This window comes from Petaurus breviceps, unplaced genomic scaffold, assembly GCF_028583685.1.
Source record: "Petaurus breviceps papuanus isolate PSGF00001 unplaced genomic scaffold, PetGlider_PUasm1.0 214, whole genome shotgun sequence".
NCBI lineage: Eukaryota > Metazoa > Chordata > Mammalia > Diprotodontia > Petauridae > Petaurus > Petaurus breviceps.
Window position 1 is genome coordinate 8,623,417 of NW_027185863.1, and position 18,844 is coordinate 8,642,260.

The following is an 18,844-nucleotide window of genomic DNA, read 5'->3' on the forward strand; positions in this document are numbered from 1 at the left end:
AAAGCCATGCGAAACAGACCATTTTTTCCCTCCTCTTTGGAGAGATGGTAAAACTGAGGAACTGAAAAAAAGATTAAAGGCGTTATCTGGGATAACAGGAATAATCTCAAAATAGAACTCTAGGCTCTTAATTTTCTCTCAGTACTTAGTCCGTTTAACCTTCCAATTTTGAAGCAAAGAAATAAAAAAGAGGATAATCTGAAAAAATATCAAATGCTGTCTGGAGAAAGGGCTATAGTATTTCTCCTCTAATTCTGTATAGCAAGAGGATGGCTGAAATAAATGCCCTAGAAACTGACAGGTGAGCCTTTCCTTGAGTAGTGGTACACTTGGCTTAGTAGGACACATCCTTCCTGGACTTGGTCCTCTGAATTTGATACCACTTTTTCATCATGATGACCACCAGTGTGGCACAGTGGATAGAACACCAGGCCTGGAGTCAGGGAGACTCATCCTCCTGAGTTCAAATCTGGTCTCAGACACTTACTAACTGTGTGACCCTGAGGGAAGTCACTTCACCCTGTTTGGCTCAGTTTGCCCACCTGTCAAATGAGTTGGAAATGGCAAACCACTCCAGTATCTTTGCCAAGAAAACCCTAAATGGGGTCATAAAGAGTGGGAAATAACTAAACAACAACAGTAACAAAACACCAGAGTGTAAGAGGTACTCTCCAAGGACTTAATAAGAAATGCACAGTAGAAGTATAACACTAGCATGATATTCATTGGTTAGCAGTGTTTCTTTACCTGAGGAAATTTCTCGAGAACTGAGCTGTAGATCGCCTTGTGGCACTCATGACAATATAGCCAATGTACAGGTGACCGGGGGCTAAGTGGAAAAAGCTGGGCTGAGGTCCTCCATCGGACTCTCCTCCTTCTAAGTCATCAAATGCATTGCAGCGCTAAGGGAAAGGCGTAATGTTGGATCACAAGAAGAGCTCAGGGAGAAGAGGAGAAGTCATGAATCACTGGCATAGCAAGGTCAAGGGGCCCTTTGCACCATGTACATTTTTATCATCCTGTGTCCTTTGCCCAGTGCTGTGTGTCTGAAGGAGTTCCTTCAAACAAATATGCAGCCAGCACAACAACCCACTGTAAGCCTTCTGGCTAGGCTCAAGTCTTGCCTGTTACAATGCCAAGTATTTTAATGATCCATTACACCAGCAATCATAAGCCATCTCCTCCCACTTGGAAGTCGGGAGAGATTTTTCTAACATCCCATCAGCCACCTTTTTGATTAACTGTTGCAATGCCACAAAGGTAAGTCATAGCACCACACTTGTTCATTCTTTTTGTTCAACAAACATCTATTAGATGGCTGCTGTTTAAAGAGGATTATGCTGGATACTGGGGGAAATACAAAGATTAAAGCAAATATACTCCCTGTACTCAGGAAGTTTATAGTGTAGGAAGAGAAGACACAAGCACATTTAACTACAATACTCAATAATCCATAAGTGAATTAGAGGGGGAACAGAACCTGAGCTAAGGGAGACTCAAGAGGGAAATCTGTTACAGAGGGGATTAGAGAAGCTGCTACTTCAGCTGGGCCTTTAAAAGTGAGGAGGAATTCAATAAGCATGTATGGTGAGGGAATCCAAAAACTAAAACTAAACATTGATATTAATAATAACAATAATTGGACAGCTAGGTGGCATAGTAGATAGAGCACCGGCCCTGGAGACAGGAGGATCAGTGTTCAAATCTGACCTCAGACACTTAACACTTACTAGCTGTATGACCTTGGGTAAGTCATTTAACCCTAACTGCTTTACCTACCCCCCCAAAATAATAATGACGATGATATAATTGACAACAACAACAATAATAAGTAACATTTGGATAGTACCTTCTATGTACCAGCACTGTACTACATGCTTTACAAATATTTTCTCATTTGATTTTCACAAGAACCTTGGAAAGGAGGTGCTGTTATTAATTGTAATCAAGCATATCTTTCCTACAATGTGATGGGGAAGGAAGTGTCTCATTTCCACAATCCATTCAACACACATTTACTAAGTACCTGCTATGTGTAGGGTAGCTAGTAGGCTTTGAGGAGATTACTACAATGTGACTGGCAGGAGGGGAAGGTTGCCATATTTCCACAATCAATTCAAATCAGGTCAATTCCACACACATTTATAAGTACCTGCTATGTGTAGAGTAGCTAGTAGGCTTTAAGGAAATTAAAAGTTAGGATAAAAGGGCACTCCTGCCCTCCTAGAACTCGTTTAATTGGAGGATAGGGATCAGGACTAGGCTTGAGACTTCACTGGTGTAGGGAACTCCTGCCTAAGGAGTTTCTCTTTACCAATGGAAGTTAGCATTTGTTCTACAACTTACAGTCTTCTAGAAAGTTGTCTAGAGCACTGAGACATTAAGTGACTTGCCCAGGGTCACAGAGTCAATCTGTGTCAGAGGTCAGATCTGAACCTTGGTCTTGCTGACTCCAAGGCCAGTTCTCAATTCACTATAGCATAGGTGATATGGTATACAAGCAACTATAAATTATTACAAGTACATAAGAGACAGACAAAGTGCTAGGTGAGGTCCTAGTGGGGAAAAGTCATCAATTGATTGTGTAATGTCACTATTACATAACTAATATTACACAAACAAGCCATAAGAAACACCAGGGTTTTGGAAAGAAAGGACTGTTGTTGACCCAGTGGTTAGTAAAGGTAATCAAAGCCATGCCACACTGGGTATTTGTGGACATTCAAGTCCCAGTTGGATATGTCTTCTACACTCTCATATCTTGTGAAGTAGCATGTCTGTATATGTCTCAACTATTCTGTAAGTACATTAGTACGTAAACCCTGCTTGAGGTCCTGGTACAGACTCTAAAATAGTGTTTGGCATATTTTCTCTTTTTCCCCCCAATCATCAAGCACTTATTCTTTTCTTACTCCTATCTCCTCTCTTCCCTCAACTCCAATTCCAAGGCAAAAAAGAAAAAAACAGAAACAAAATCCTTGTAACAAATAAGTATAGTTAAAACAATTCCAATTTAGCCATGTCCAAAAATATGTGTCCCATTCTTTACCTTGAGTCCATTACCTTTCTTGTCAGGAGGTGCATAACATGTTTCACCATTGATCCTCAAGAACCCTAGGTGATTATTGAGTTAATCAGAATTCTTAAATCTTTCAGAATTATTTGTTTTTATGATATTGACTTTGTAATGCCAACTGCTCTCTTAGCTATGCTTCCTTCACTCCACATCAGTTCGCACAAGTCTTCCTAGCTTCCACGGAAACCGTCTTTTCCTTCATTTCTTATAGCAGCATAGTGTCCCATTACATTATATACCATTATTGGTTCAATCCTTCTCATGGGTGCCCCCTTAGTTCCCAGTTCCTTGGCACCACTAAAAGAGCTGCTATAAAAAGTTTTGTACATATGGGAACTTTCACCCCTTTCATTGATCTTGTTTGGAGTGTATGTGTAGCAGCACTATCTATTGGGTCAAAGGATGTGCCCAGTTTAGTAATTTCTGGGGGCATACCTCCAAATTGCTTCCCAGAATGACTGTACTCATTCATAGCTCTATGAACAGTACATCAGTGTCCCTGTTTTCTCACAGCCTCTCCAACACTTGTCATTTTTCCTTTTTCTGATCTTTGCCAGTTTGATAGGTGTGAAGTAGAACATTGGTTACCTTAATTTGTCTTTCTCTAATAATGGTTTGAAGCATTTTTTTCATATGATTATAGATAGCTTGAATTTTTCCCCTTGAAAATTGCCTATTCAAATCTTTTGACCACTTATCATTTGGAGAAAGGCTCTTATTCTTATAAATTTGGATCAGTTCTCTATATATTTTGGAAATAAAACTTCTGGGGTGGCTAGGTGGTACAGTGAATAGAGCCCTGGACCTGAGTTCAAATTTGGCCTCGGACACAACACAAAACTAGCTGTGTGACCTTGGGCAAGTCACTTAACCCCAATGGCCCTACCTTCCCCCCTCCAAAAAGTAAAAAAGAATAAAACTTCTATCAGAGAAACTTGCTATGAAGTTTTCTCCCCAATTTGTCAGCTTCTCTTTTAACTTTAGCACTTTAACTTTAGCATTATTTTTGTTTCTATTAAAAAAAAATCTATGTAATCAAAATCATCTATTTTACCTTCTGTGACCCTCTCTATATCTTGTTTGGTCATTAATTTATCTCCTCTTCATAGTTCTGAAAGGTAATTTCTTGTAACTCAATTTATTTAAGACATTATCTTTTATCTCTGGTCCATTTATTAATTGAAACTTATCTGGGTATGTAGTGTGCATGTTGGTCAAAACTTCAATTCTGCCAGATGGCTGTCTACTTTTCCCTGAAGCTTTTGCCAAATAGCAAGTATTAATGCCAGTAGAATCTTTGGATTTACTGAACTCTAGGTTGCTAGGTTCTTTTGGTCTGCATGTCACATACCTAATCTGTTCTAATCAAGCTCTCTACTTTTTAACTACTTTCAAATTGTTTTGATGATTATTGCTTTGCAGTAGAGTTTGAGATCTACTACTGCCAGGTTCCTTCCTTCCCACTTTTTTGATCATTATTTTCCTTGAGATTCTTGAAGTTTTTTCCTCCATATGAATTACATTATTTTTTCTAACTCTATAAAGTAAACTATTGATAACTCATTGTAGCATAAAATAAATAAATTGATTTAGGTAGTATTGGCACATTTTTAATATTTCTACATTTATTTGGTCTCTCTTTGTTTCTGTAAAGTGTTTTTTAGTTGTATTATTATAGTTCCTATATTTATCTTGGTAGGTGAACTCCCATGTATTTTATATATTCTATAGCTTTTTAAATAAAATTTCTCTTTCTATCTCTTCTTGCTGGATTTTATTGGTAACATAAAAAAATGATTTATGCACATTTATTTTACATCATGCAACTTTACTAAAGCTGCTAATTACTTCAATTAATTTTTAATTGACACTCTAGGGTTCTCCAAGTATGTTATCAAATCATATATAGGCCTTCACCCTCCAGAGCCAACATGGGTCGAGTTCAGACCAAGACCATGAAGAAGGCAACGGGAGTCATCATCGAAAAGTATTACACCCACCTGGGCAATGACTTTCATACCAACAAAACGCATGTGTGAAGAGATTGCCATCAGCCCCAGCAAGAAGCTCTGCAACAAGATCGAGGGATATGTTACTCATCTGATGAAGCGGTTCCAGAGAGACCCTGTGAGAGGTATCTCCATCAAACTGCAGGAAGAAGAAAGAGAAAGGAAGGATAACTATGTCCCTGAGGTCTCTGCTTTGGATCAGGAAATCATTGAAGTGGACCCCGATACCAAAGAAATGTTGAAACTCCTGGACTTTGGCAGTTTGTCCAACCTGTAAGTTACCCAGCCCACAGCTGGGATGAACTTCAAAACACCAAGAGGAGATGTTTAATATTTACTTTTGCCTTCTTTCCAATAATCTTGGGAACTCCCCCCCCCCAAAAAAAAACATATACAGAAAAAATAATAATTTTGTTTCTTCTTTATCTGTGCTTATTGTCTTCTTTTTATTTTCTTATTGCTATAGCTAAGTTTTCTAGCGCTATATCAAATAGAAGTCATAATGGTGGACATCCTTGCTTCACCCCTGATCTTACTGGAAAGGATTCTAGTTTATCTCCATTACATATAATGCTGGCTCTTGTTTTTTTTTTATCTACTAAATTAAAGAAAGATCTATCCTTTTCTGACTTACAATATTTTAAGCAGAAATAAGTGTCCATTTTTTTCCCCAAAGTTTTTCCTCCCATATCTTTTGACATAATTATATGATTTTTGTTCTTATTGTTGTGATTGATTATGATAATGCACTTCCTAATATCAAGTCAATAAAGGGCAGTTAGTCGATAAAATGGATAGAATGCTGCAACTGGAGTCAGGAAGACTCTTCTTGAGTTCAAATCTGACCTCAGACAGAGCTCTGTGACCCTGGGCAAGTCATTTAACCCTGTTTGTCTCAGTTTCCTCATCTACAAAATGAGCTGGAGAAAGAGATGGCAAACCAACAACAAACAATATCAGTTCTTGGTACAAATCCAACAGTGTATAATCTTTTGATATGTTATTATAGTTACTAATGTTTTATTTTAAAATTTTACCAATCTTCATTAGGATAATGATCTGTGGTTTTCTTTCTCTGTTTTGACTCTCCTATGTTAAGTATTAAGACCATATTTCTATGATAGAAGGAATTTGATAGGAACTCTTCTTCATTATTTTTAAAAATGTTTTGTGTAATATTAACATTAACTGCTCTTTGGATTTTTTGATAGAACTCGCTTTTGAATCCATATAGTCTAGTTTTGTTTTGAACTGATTTAAGGTCTGTTGAATTTCTTTCTCTGGCAGGTTGTTTAAATTCTCTATTTCTTGTTCTGTTAATCTGGGTCTTGCATATTTTTTTAAATATTCAACCATTTTATTTGTTGTAAGTTTTATTGATATGTTATTGGGCAAAATTGTTTCTAATAATATCCTTTTTACTTGTTAATTCTCCTTTTTCATTTTTTGATACTGATAATTTTATTTTCCCTATTTTAAATCAAATTAGCTAATGGTCTCTTTCTTTATTTTATTGGTTTTAAAAATAGCTCCTAGGTTTTTTTTAATTAATCCAAACGTTTGTTTTCAATTTTGTTAATCTCCTTGACTTGCAGGATTTCTATTTTGGCATTTAATTCATTTTTTAAAAAAAATTTGTTGGTTTTATGGTTTTGTTTTGTTTTCTACTTGCACACTAAACTCATTACTCTACTCTTTTTCCCTTTTGTTATTCAAAGTGTTTAGACATACAGATTTTTTATTTCACTTGTAATATCATTTTAAACCTTTAAAAAAAAAAAAACTCTTGCATCCATTTCTTCTATGAATTCTACCTGATCTTATAGACAAGCTGTGTTTTTCTTGAGACTTTGCCTTTAATGTTTTATGAATTATTCTCTTCTTCCGGGTTTGAGTCTTGAGCATACCTGGTCTCATAATAGCTCTTTATTTTATTTTTTGTTTACTAATTCTTCCAGTCTTACAACTTCATGTTAGGGTTAGACTTTGTACACTTCCCACAGGACTGTTCTTTGCCTGGCGTCTGTCTCTAGATCACCTTTTTTGGCTAGAGAGAAAGAGCCACAGCCCTCTTGTGTGTTGTGGGTCTATCTCCAAGCCTCACTCTACTGAACAGAATAACAGCATCTTGACCGGTGGCTGTCTTAAACCCCAATCTGGGGATAGGAGTGAGAATATTGGAGCCCATTTCTTCATCTGTGGGTTGAGTTTGAGTAACCAACTTATGGACCCAGTGCCAAGGGACTGTGTCCAAGATCCCAATCCCCCTGCTCTATTCTGTAGTCTAGGTCCATTGTGCTGACCCTGTTCCACAGACCCTGCCCTATTCCCTTGCCTATTAGTCAAATTCATGATATTGTGCTGGAGAGGTAACTGATCACTATTCAACCTGGCACTCCTCTGAGATCCTTGTCCTTGTAGCTGTTGGGGAAACTAGATTACCCTACTTCTTCCTACTTTGCTATCTTGACTGTTTCCTCTTGCCAGGTGCATGATATAGTAAGCTCTGAATAGATGCTTTTTTCATTCATTCATGATAACAGCATGGTGTGTTGGCAAGAATACTGGATTCAGGATCAAAGAAAAGACCTGTTTCCTCATCCCTTAAAGGATGGAGTTGGATTAGGTCTCCTCTAGTTTTAAATTCCACGTTTCTGCATTTGGTCTTAAATTTGTCTGACCTTCAAGATATAGGTCTAAAAACAAGATAATAGTTTGGGGTTTAATTCATTATTTCTTAAATTTTGGGGGCAGGTAGGTGGTGCAGTGGATAGGATGCCAGACTTACAATCAGGAATACTCATCTTCCTGAGTTCAGATCTCAGAGACTAACTAGCTGTCTGACCCTGCGCAAGTCACTTCACCCTGTTTGCCTCAGTTTCCTCATCTGTAAAATGAGCTGGAGAAGGAAATGGCAAACCACTCCAGTATCTTTGTCAAGAAAACCCCAAAATGGGGTCGTGGAGAGTCAGAAATGAATGAACAACAATAAAACTTTTGTAAGTTGATTTCTAGTTCAGTTGTAATAAAAGGACAGGTGGGAAAGAAGGCGGCAATTAAATATTAGACTTTTAAACTCTAGCCCTGTAGTGTTGTATCAGTTACACAAGAGTACAAGTGATAGAATATTAAAACATGTTTCCATTTCAAAGTTTGAGGAGATGCCTTGTGATCACTATTGCCAGATGTTTTGGTGTACTTGGCACTGCACCATGGGAGTGCATTAGTAAAGACACAACAAACAAATCTCAGCAGATACTAGAAATTTTTTTCCTCCTCACCTCTTCCCAGGCTGAGTTGAAAGCTGGCTGCTGTACCAATGATACCATTCTTTCCATTTTCTCCCCTCTTCCTCTAATACTCACAATTGATCAAAATGGTTTGAAAAGAATGCTTTCTTCCTGTATTGTTTAGTATTGTAAAGTGTCATGAGACATTCAATGTTATATCAAATCCCAAGCTCTTAGAATTCATGGGATCAGAGGTTTATATTTAAATGAGGATCCATATAGGTCAACTAGTCCCAACCCTTCATTTTGTAGATAAGGAAACTAAGCCACAGAGACATTAAATGACTCAGTAAGGTCATATAGCTAGTAAGTTGTAGGACCAATATTCGAACCCAGATCTTTTGACTCTAATCTGAATCCAGTGCATTTTCAGCTGTCCTAGAGCAAATCACATTCACCTCATAGATTTCCACCCCATCATTCCTTGGCCTTGTGCCCTTCTAATATTATCCCTAAATATTATCCTAATATTATCCCATCTCTAAAGAAGGAAAAAGTAGGTCTTGCTTCACATTACAGAAGAAGTAGCTTCAAGGTCTATCCCCCCTGAACAAGTCAGTAAAAGCATTGCTTTTGCTGCAAGCCCTCTGGATCAGCCTTGGGAATCCCTTCAACCAGACCAAATTGTTTGCTAGTAGAATATGTGCCTAGGAAAGAAGATTCTGCCTACTCCTCTGCTAAGCCATTCCAGCAATTAACAGCCTTCAGTGTCAGCAGATCCTCCCCTAAATCTCACTGGCATTTAGATCTTGCATTCCTTTCCTCCAGGCCTTGCTTTTCCTCTTGCAGAATTCTCCCACCAACAGAATGAGGATAAGTGAAAAGCAGGGAATCACAGAAAACAGGGATACACAGTCAATGGATTTGTCAGGCAACATTTAAGGAGTACCCAGAAAATGGTTAAGGTATGTTGTTGTGTAGCCATGTCTGACTCTACGTGACTTTGTCCCTGGGTTTCTCTCAGCAAAGTCGCTGGAGTAGTTTGCCATTTCCTTCTCCAGTGTGTTACCATTTTACAGATGAGGAACTAAAGTAGATAAGGGTTAGGTGACTTGCCCAAGGTCACACAGCTAACATCGAAGGCCAGATTTTAACTCAGATCTTCCTGACTCCAGACAGGCACTCTATCCACTGTGCCACCTTGCTGCCCTGGCAAAAGCCTAGTGAACATTAAAAGGTACAGAGTTACATGATCCCTGAACAAATGTGCAAGATGTACCAGCAGAAGTCCTGGGTTTGAGGACCAGCTCTGCTAGTGATGGCAGGCAAGCGACTCAATTTCTTCATAGAATCACAGAAGCTTAGATTTTGAGAGGCGAAAATTACATCAACAACCATCAGCTCAACCCACGGAAACTCAGAATTATCCAACCATAGAATCTCAGTGTTGGCTGAGACCTCAGATATCACAGTCTCACTAGTTCCTGAGTCAGAATACCTGTTGGTAAGGTCCACTAGAAGATTACCAGTGATGGTGAATTTTCAACCTTCTGAGACAAGCCCATTCTACTTTTGAAAAGCTTCAGCTGTTAGGGAAGCTTTTTGATCCCAATATCTGTTTCTCTGTAATTTTCATACGTACTGGTCCTATTAGTCTTGTAGAACCAACAAAAAAAAGTATAATTTCTCTTCCATATGAGTCTTCTGTATGTTTCAGATAGCTATTCTATCATATTTCCCTGAGTCTTATCTTTTCTAATCTTATCATCTGATTCTCACATGGCATGGTCTCCAAGCTTCTCACCATCCTGGCTGCTCTCCAGGCACACATAAGCTTGTTAATGTCTTCCATTATGTTCCAATGTGTTCTTCAAATTGGAACACAGATAATCCAAACAGGGTCTAATGAGGGCATCATAGTGATACCAGTAGTACTGTAACCTCCCATACTTCCATTAAGGATGCTCTCTGGCATAAGGGAGAGAGGGCTGGCCATAGCCTTAGGAAGATCTGGGTCCACATTCTACCTTTAGCATCACCATGTGACCTTTAGCCTCTCAATGATCAAGGCCATTCTCTAAGAGAAATTACAGATGAGTTGCTGATTTGTAGCCTTGGAGGGAAGGTCCCCCCCACACTGATGAAATCATGGGTCCAGACCAAAAATAAAGGTGGCATTAGCTTTTTTGGCTGCCATATCACTGTTGACTCATATTCAGCTTGTAATGCACAAAAAAACCTAGATCTTTTATTTTTACATGACTATTCTCTAACCTTGCCTCCCTCATCCTGTATTGTAGTTGATTTTTTTAAGTATAGGATTTAATATTTATTCTTATGAATTTCAATATATTGAATTTGGTCCATATTTCTAACTTCTAGAGGTCTTTTTAGAGCTTTATATTCAATGTAAAGCAATTACATGTCCCCTGTTCCCACTCCTAGCTTCCAGTCACTTTAATTTGATCATCAGCCTCAAGTTGCTCTAATTTGATAATTTTTAATTAATTCATCATCAGATGAATGCCTTCATTCCAAGTGACTGATAAAAGTGTTAAGTAGAATAGGCCAAGTGCCGAGTCTGAGAATAGGGCACCAAAAATTTCCTTCAAGGCTGACAATGATCCATTATCCACCTAATTGTACTATCAGCCAACTCCTTTTATATAAGAACATTACAAGAGACTTAGTCAAAATCCTTGCTGAAATCTAGGTAGCCTTCCACTTATTTGAATCTCAGTTTCCTCCTGAAAATGAAGAATTTGGGGTAGCTAGGTGGTGCAGTGAGTAAAGTGCTGGCCCTGGAGTCAGGAGGACCTGAGTTCAGATCCGACCTCAGACACTTAGCACACACAAACAAAAAAACCTAGCTGCGTGACCTTGGGCAAGTTACTTAAACCCAATTGCCCTCCAAAAAGCAAAAAAAAAAAAAAAAGAAGAATTCTATATACACTTAACCAGTAGACTATGATCTCCTTGAAGTCAGAGATGGTTTACTTTAGTGTTTATGAATACAAAGGAAAAAAGTCTATATTCTCAATTTCCATGGCAGTTGTTGGTGTCCCTCCCCCACCATAGTACTGTGTTTGTACCTTGCCACATAATTTCTGTTTACTTATCTCCATATATGCTTTCCCCCAACAGAATGCATGCTTCTTGAAATCAGGGACTGTTTTGATGAATTTTGTCTTTGTATTACCAAGCACCTAGCACAGGGCCTTCCACCAAGTGAGCTTTTAATCAATATTTGTTGAATGGTATTGTATCAGGGAGATAGGATTTTTTGGAGGGCACTGTGAGTGGCTCAGCCAGGAAAGAAGAATGGCCTGTTGGGGATTTGCATAGCCTTGACTAAAGTATCAAAGCCAGAATGATGTGCCTACAGTGACCGTTTGACCTCCACAGGAAGATAGTACCAGTGTTGGCTTAATGGGAACCTCACCCAGACATAGTGCTTAACCAGATGATCCAGAAAGCTAGAAAAGCAGACTTTTTAGAGGAACAATGCTGGACAAATCCTATGTTAGCCTATCTCTGTATTTGTAAACTAAGGATTAAACAACATTCTCTACCTCTTGGCTTGTTATGAGGATCAAATGAGATTAACTGTATAAAGTATTTTGCACTTTAGAGCACTATATAAATGTTTCTTCTTCTTATTATCATTAACTACAGGGCTATTTTAAGTGAACATTGGCCAGAAAGACAGTTAAAATTACATCTTCCTAGCCTGCTGAAGTAACCCTACTTCAGATTCTAGTAGTTCAACCTTGATTGCTGAGCTGGCATTTACAGGAAACCTGAAAAATGCACTTAGAAAGATTTAGAGTGGATCCAGGTGTTGGTATTTTGCCAGGAGTGGATTTGATGGTACTAACCTCCTGATTAAATACCTTGCACATAAGAGGTGCTCAAGAAATGTTTGTTGAAGGGCAGCTAGGTGGCACAGTGAAAAGAGGACTGGCCCTGAAGTCAGGAGGACATGAGTTCAAGCCGGGCCTCAGACACTTAACACACACAAAAAACTAGCTGTGTGACCTTGGGCAAGTCACTTAACCCCAGTTGCCCTCCAAAAAGTAAAAAACAAACAAAAGAAGAAATGTTTGTTGAAGTAATGAGTGAATAATTGCTAAAGTAGAGTGAAACTTCTACATGGAATCCTGAATCACAACCTTCCCCTGGAGTGACCTTTGATAACCAATTCTAAGGAACCTTCCATCTGAGCATCCTTGCGACAGATTGATTTTGTGTGTTTTTCTGGAATGGCAGCCCCCAAAATGAGATTGTATCCTCACGCTCCATGGGATTAACAAAAGTAACTCTACCCAGCGAAAAGGAGACTGGTCTGAGAGTCAAAAAGACCTGAGGTCGAGTCTTCACTGCCATTTTGGGGCTATGTGACTTTGGTCAAGTCACCTTACCTAAGCCTCCGTTTCTTCATTTATAAAATAGGGATACTAATCCTCACACTCCCTACTTCCCAAGGTTGTTGGCAGGAGAGTGACTTTGTGAACCATAAAGCAGTAAATGAATGGGAGCTGCAATAAAGACCTGCCTGTCATCTCCAGACCCCATGGCTGCCACCACTGTTCCTCCATCCCTCCAGTGCCCCATACCCCCAGCTAGCCTCTTCTTTGTATCTGATTATGGAACACTGGAAAGGGAATAAAGTCTTTCAGAAATACCAACAGGTGCAATTTCTAACTCCAAAGCTAGTACCATATCTACTATGTCATGCTGATTCTTCTCTTTCCAAATTATTTTTTAAAAGAGTAATAATCATGGCAATAAAAAAGTAACAGTGAATACATTTTTTATGTAGCGCTTTGCTTGCAAAAATCCCACTCAAAACTCTCAACAATTTTCCAAAAATCTATAGGTGCTAATACTATCCCGTTTTACAAATGAGAAACCTAATGCTGAAAAGAATTAAGTGGCTAGTTAAGTTTCTTGAGGCAAGATTACAAACTCAGGTCTTCCTGACTCCCAATCCAGCACAGGACTCATTGCGCCATCTAGCGCCCTAAGGCCATAAGATTGTCCATCTGGGACCAGCATTTTAAGTATTAAATCCAGCAATTAGACCCAAGTCTTGCCTTTCAGAAGACAAATTTTAAAAACCCTTGTTCACCAGGGCAGTAAATATGTTCAGCCTCCTCCTCAGTTAAGGAAAAACCTTTGAGCAAAATCACCACCAAGAACACAAAACGTTCCAGGGGTATATCACCTACTAAGTGCCCCCTGCCAATTCTTTGAATTTTCTCCTTTTTCTGGTAGCGATCCAAAGCTGAAGCCTAGAAATCTTCACAAAGTCAGGATCTCAGCTTTCTAAGGAAGCCAAACCCTTATTGGAGGACTAGCTCTATTTTGTTTACAGGGCTGAATTCAGAAAGAATTGTCACACTTTCAATTCCTTATGTGCAAAAATATGTACAGGGCAATAATATTATTTTTGAAAACAAAAATTCATAATGGAGAAAGAATTTATAATGGAAAAATTAATTAATTTTCATTGTTGTAGAACATTGAAAAATACAAGTCAGGGGAGAATTAGACACTGATTATTTGCATGACCATGGGCAAATCACTTTATGCCTGACTCTTAGCTTCTTCATGGGTGAAATAGGGATAATACCTATGGTACCTCCCTTAAAGAATTGTTAAGAAAATCAAATGAGGTAATATGTACAACACTTTGCAAACCTGAAAGAACTGTATGAGTCAGCGTTATTTATGTCCCATCAGTGCTCTAGGTCATGCAATAATAATATTCACTTAGAATTTTATTTACTTATGAAAATTAAAATATTCACTTGCTTAAATAACATTTTTTAAAAACTTTATAGGAAAGCCTCAGGCACACAGGCTAGATCCTCTGGGGAGACTTTCTGGGAGGATCTGGGCAGGAATCCAAGGGATAAAAAGGCAGAGACAACTCGTGATCTGCAGCCTTGGCTGTAGGGCCCCAAATCCCCAAATCCGCAGATCCATCAAAGTGAGCATAACCACATATTTTACCACATGCGCCATTTGTGTTAGTCTATTTTTTAAATGCACAAATAAAAACAATGAGGAATCCATAAAATTATTTTAAATGTCATAAAACTCATCAGATTCCACAGATTTAATTATCATCTCTCTGCAATGAGTCACAGGTTCCCAGATTTGAGGATTGGAAAGGACCTCAGCAGCAAAACCCTCCAAAGGGGAGAAATCCAACACTTCCCAAGGCAGTCCAATGCACTTTGGGCTAGCTCTAATTATTAGGAAGTTCGAATCATTAACAACTCACTAAGTCTGGTCTTTTAGAAAGGTCTGACCCTAAGTCCTATGGCACCTGTCCTATTTTCTGTGATTTTAAAAAGTATCACAGATGGTGACTCATCAATCATATCTGTGAGCTCATTCAGGACATGGTTTATCTGAGCCTGGTGACTTGAATTCATCAAAGGCAAATGCCATTTCTTGATTAGCCTATAAACTCCTTGAGAACAGAGACTTTGTTGTTGCCTTTCTTTGGACCCTCAATGATTAACACACTTCCTGGCACATAGTAGGCACTTTAATGAATACTATTTGATATGACTTATCTTGGGCATCAAATCCCTGTTAGTCATTTTTGTTCTGGGAACTCCAGCAGATTCTGAATTATCAAGTTCCCCCAGTGCTATGTGATGCTATAGGCTTGTAGTCTATCTAAGTGATCTATAGTATTCTCCAATGACAAAAATCTCTTTTGTTTCTCCCTCCTTTGACCTTCATCCAAATATTCCCCATCACACCTCCCCTTCTCTATTTCCTGGATTTCTTCATATGAGTATACCTTCTTAAAATAGACTAGTACTTCTTCCTGCACTTACCTATCCTATTTCTTTGTATACTTATCCAGAACTGTAGTTCCAGTCAGGAATTTCATCCCTCCATGTGACATTGATAGCTAGGATGTCAAATTTGCCCACTTGTACTGGGACCACTAATTCCTCATTTGTTCCCTAAAATCTGAGCATTTGTACATGGAAAACCATGGATTTTACTTTAATTTTTTTTTCTCTTGTTAATTTCTGAGTGCCTCAGCTGCTATAGAATGTGTGTGTGAGAGAACACACACACACGTAAAATCTCCCAATCATTTTAGTTTAAAGCACTTTTGATGAGTTTTTTTTTTAAGCAATTGGGGTTAAGTAACTTGCTCAAGATTACACAGCCCGTTATTTCTGGGTGTGGTGCTAAGTATCTGAGCCCAGATTTGATCCCCAGGTCATCCTGACACTGAGGCCGGTGCTCTTACTCACTGAGCCACCTGGCCGCCCCATTTGATGAGATTTTTAAAAGACATATGGAAATTATATTCTTGCCAAGCTTTGTTAAGTATACTCCATTCTTGCTAGGACTCTTTCCAACTTTACTATGTAAGCCATAATCCCAAAATGACTTCCAAATCTATAGATAGAGTGCTACTTTCCCTCCTGAGTTCGATTCACACCTATAACTGCTTCAAACTGGATATACTGTAGGCATCTCAAATTCATGTTTCCGAACTAGAATTCATCATCTCTCTTCCCCCTACCTCTCCACTCCTATTCCAAATTTCACTATTTCTGTCAAAAACACCACCACTCTTCCAGTCATCCAGGTTCACAGTCTCTGAGTCATTTTTTACTCCTCTTTTCCTCATCCCACAGAGCCAAACAGCTACCAGATTTTTATTCTACCTCCATCCCATCTCTCATGTCTATCCCCTTTTCTGCACCCATAGAATGATCACTCTGGTTCAGGCCCTCAGGCCTTCTAACCTACACTATTGTATTAACTTCCTTACTGACCTACTGATCTTCCTGTCTGTCTCCGATCCACCCTCCACACAGCTACCAAAGCATCATTCCTACAGCATCAGGCCTTCTCTAGATCAATAAACTCCAGTAGTTCCCTATTACCTCCAGGATCATATCCAAACTTTCCTGCTTGGCATTAAAAGCCTTCTACAATCTGGCTGCAGCCTGCCTTTCCAGGATCATTATACATTATTCCCCTTAACACACTCGACAATCCAGCCAAACCAGTCTTGATGTTGCTGACCTGTCATTCCATCCCCTATCTTCATGCTTTTGATCAAGCTATACATTCCTGGAACGGGGGGCGCCTCACCTCCATCTCTTAGGATTCCTGTTTTCCTTCAAAGCTTAGTTCAAATACTGCTTCCTACCAGAGGCTTTTCCTGATGGCATTTGCTGTTCATTCCTCCCCACCTGCCCCAAATAACCTTGCATTTATTTTCTATATACTTATGTATTTATGTATGTATGTATGTACATGTATGCATGTATGTGTGTGCCTCTCCTCTACCTCCTCCCTTCAAGAGAATTTAGTTGCCAGACATGTTTTACTTTCCCCCCCCCCCCAATATCCTCAAACCCTAGTATTGTGCTTGCATACTAGGCACTTAATAATTGTTTCTGGATCAACTGACAAATAGTAATTCATGCAAATAACACATTTTGATTATCCCATGAATAAAAACAAGAAAATGCATTAAAGAGTCCTAAGTAATACTAGCCTCAACCATATTTCCAAACACCAAGGCCATACAAACTTATGTTTCAAGCATGTAAGAATTCTAAATAACCAGCTATTTCAAGGACCTATGGTTTCATTGGTATAGATACTACCTCCCTCAGTCCCTTTTATGACTTAGTATAGGGTCTGTGAGAGTTAATGAGGCTCATTCTGTGACCAACCTTATCATACAAGACATACACACTCCATTACCGTGCCATACTCAGAAGCCTTTCCAACATAAGAGGGGCTGCTGACCTTACACTCCATTAGCACAACTTTCAAGAACCCAAGATCACCTCCCCATCAGAGAATCATGGGATTCAGATCTGCAGGGAATATTAGACGCCATCTAGACCAACCCCCTCATTTTACATAAGGGGAAACCGAGGCTCAGAAGCATTGTCACACAGTTTGTAAATAGCAGAGGTAAGAGGAACCACTGGAATGTGATTTTTACAGAAGATACTTGACACTGCAAAAAATTATAAATGGCATGCAATTATAAGTGAATCATTGCTGATAGTCCTTCCAATACAGTCCTTCCAAGGAGATGAGCAGCTCCCGTTATGACAAGTTCAGTGGGCCCTAGGACAATATAGCCCAGGAGCTCCTGCCACCTAGTGGTAGATGAGGGGCTGTACAATTCAGAATGGAAGCCTGAAAGAAGTAATTAGACTAAGATGCAATAGAGAATTTAAGTGTCCTCTTTAGGTAGAAATGGACACCTTAGGTCAATGAGTTCTATGGCAAGATACCATTCCAAATACATAGCACTTGATTATACAAACATATTGTTGAGTGCTGGTCCTAGAACTGGGAAGTCCTGAGTTCAAATCCCACCTTTAATGCATATCTTGGGCAAGTCATTTAATTTTGCTGGGCCTCAGTTTCATAGGATCATAGATTTGGAGCTGGAAAGGACCTTAGAGGTCCTTAAGACAAACTCCCTAATTTTTGTAGATAGGGAAACTGATAGTTAAGTGACTTGACCAGGGACACACAATCAGTAAATGTCTGACAAGAGATTTAACCATAATTCTTCCTGACTCTAATCCTATCCATTACACCTCAGCTGTAAAACTGGAATAATAATATTTTCAGTACCTGTCTTACCAGATTGTTGTGGAGAGTAAATGAGATTTTTGTATTGTAAATCTAAAATGTCATCTATCACTGTCATTACCACCATCACTATTATTGTTACTATTAGCCATGATAATGTACAAGGTGCTGAATAAAAATAAAAACACACCCCACCCTCTAGGAAGTTCCAGTTTTCTAGTGATAACTTCATCTGGAGATGATTGGGTTAATTTAGCTTTCCTGCTACCTCTGAAAACCAAGAGGGTTGGATTAAATGAACTCCAAGATCTCTTCTAGAACAATGTTGGATCATTCTCTGACTACAATGGAGTTATGAGTATGGAAAGGTCCAGGGCTTACAGGAAGGAAGCTACAGGCAGAGAGGATTCCATACATAGATAGTGGTATTCACAAAGGAGTAATAAGGAAAGCCCCACTAAGATAATGAAATCCAGAAGGACAAAATCTCAAGTATGCCAAATGCTCACACTGATGATACATCTGGCCACTAAGTCATAGAGTTTACAAATCATATGATGGTCTGGGAGCAATTTCTCAATACAATCTACCCTTGAGTATTCAGACTAACATGGAGAGCAAGCATGAATTATCCAAAAGAGATCAGTAAACCGGAAAGTATTCAAATTGTTAGTTCATTCTAGTAGGCAAATGATGAAGCTGTATACAATCTAAACTTTATACTTTATCCTTGCCTACCATACTAGTCTGTACACAGTAGATGTTTAATAAATGTTTATTGATTTGAATAATAAAACCATGATACAGTAGTTTGATATGTATTATTTCAAAAAATGTTGTGACTATCTGTCTGTCTATCCATCCATCTATCTATCTATCTATCTATCTATCTATCTATCTATCTATCTATC

The 18,844-nt window shown here is 38.7% G+C and overlaps 1 protein-coding gene and 1 pseudogene across 2 annotated transcripts in view; one reads left to right on the forward strand and one right to left on the reverse strand.

Moving 5' to 3' along the window:
• LOC138165738 (small ribosomal subunit protein eS17-like) overlaps positions 1-5,510 on the forward strand; it is a 53,309-nt pseudogene extending 47,799 nt beyond the window's left edge.
• The window catches only part of CHAMP1 (chromosome alignment maintaining phosphoprotein 1), a 133,634-nt gene that overhangs the window by 29,424 nt on the left and 85,366 nt on the right, over positions 1-18,844 (reverse strand). Inside the window, exon 3 of one of the 2 annotated variants that reach the window (XR_011169429.1) lies at positions 5,077-5,224. The gene's annotated coding sequence lies outside the window, so the exon portion shown is untranslated. Of the gene's footprint in view, positions 1-747; positions 4,944-5,076; positions 5,225-18,844 lie in introns of those variants that run through there. The other variant, XR_011169430.1, reaches the window with a different exon arrangement.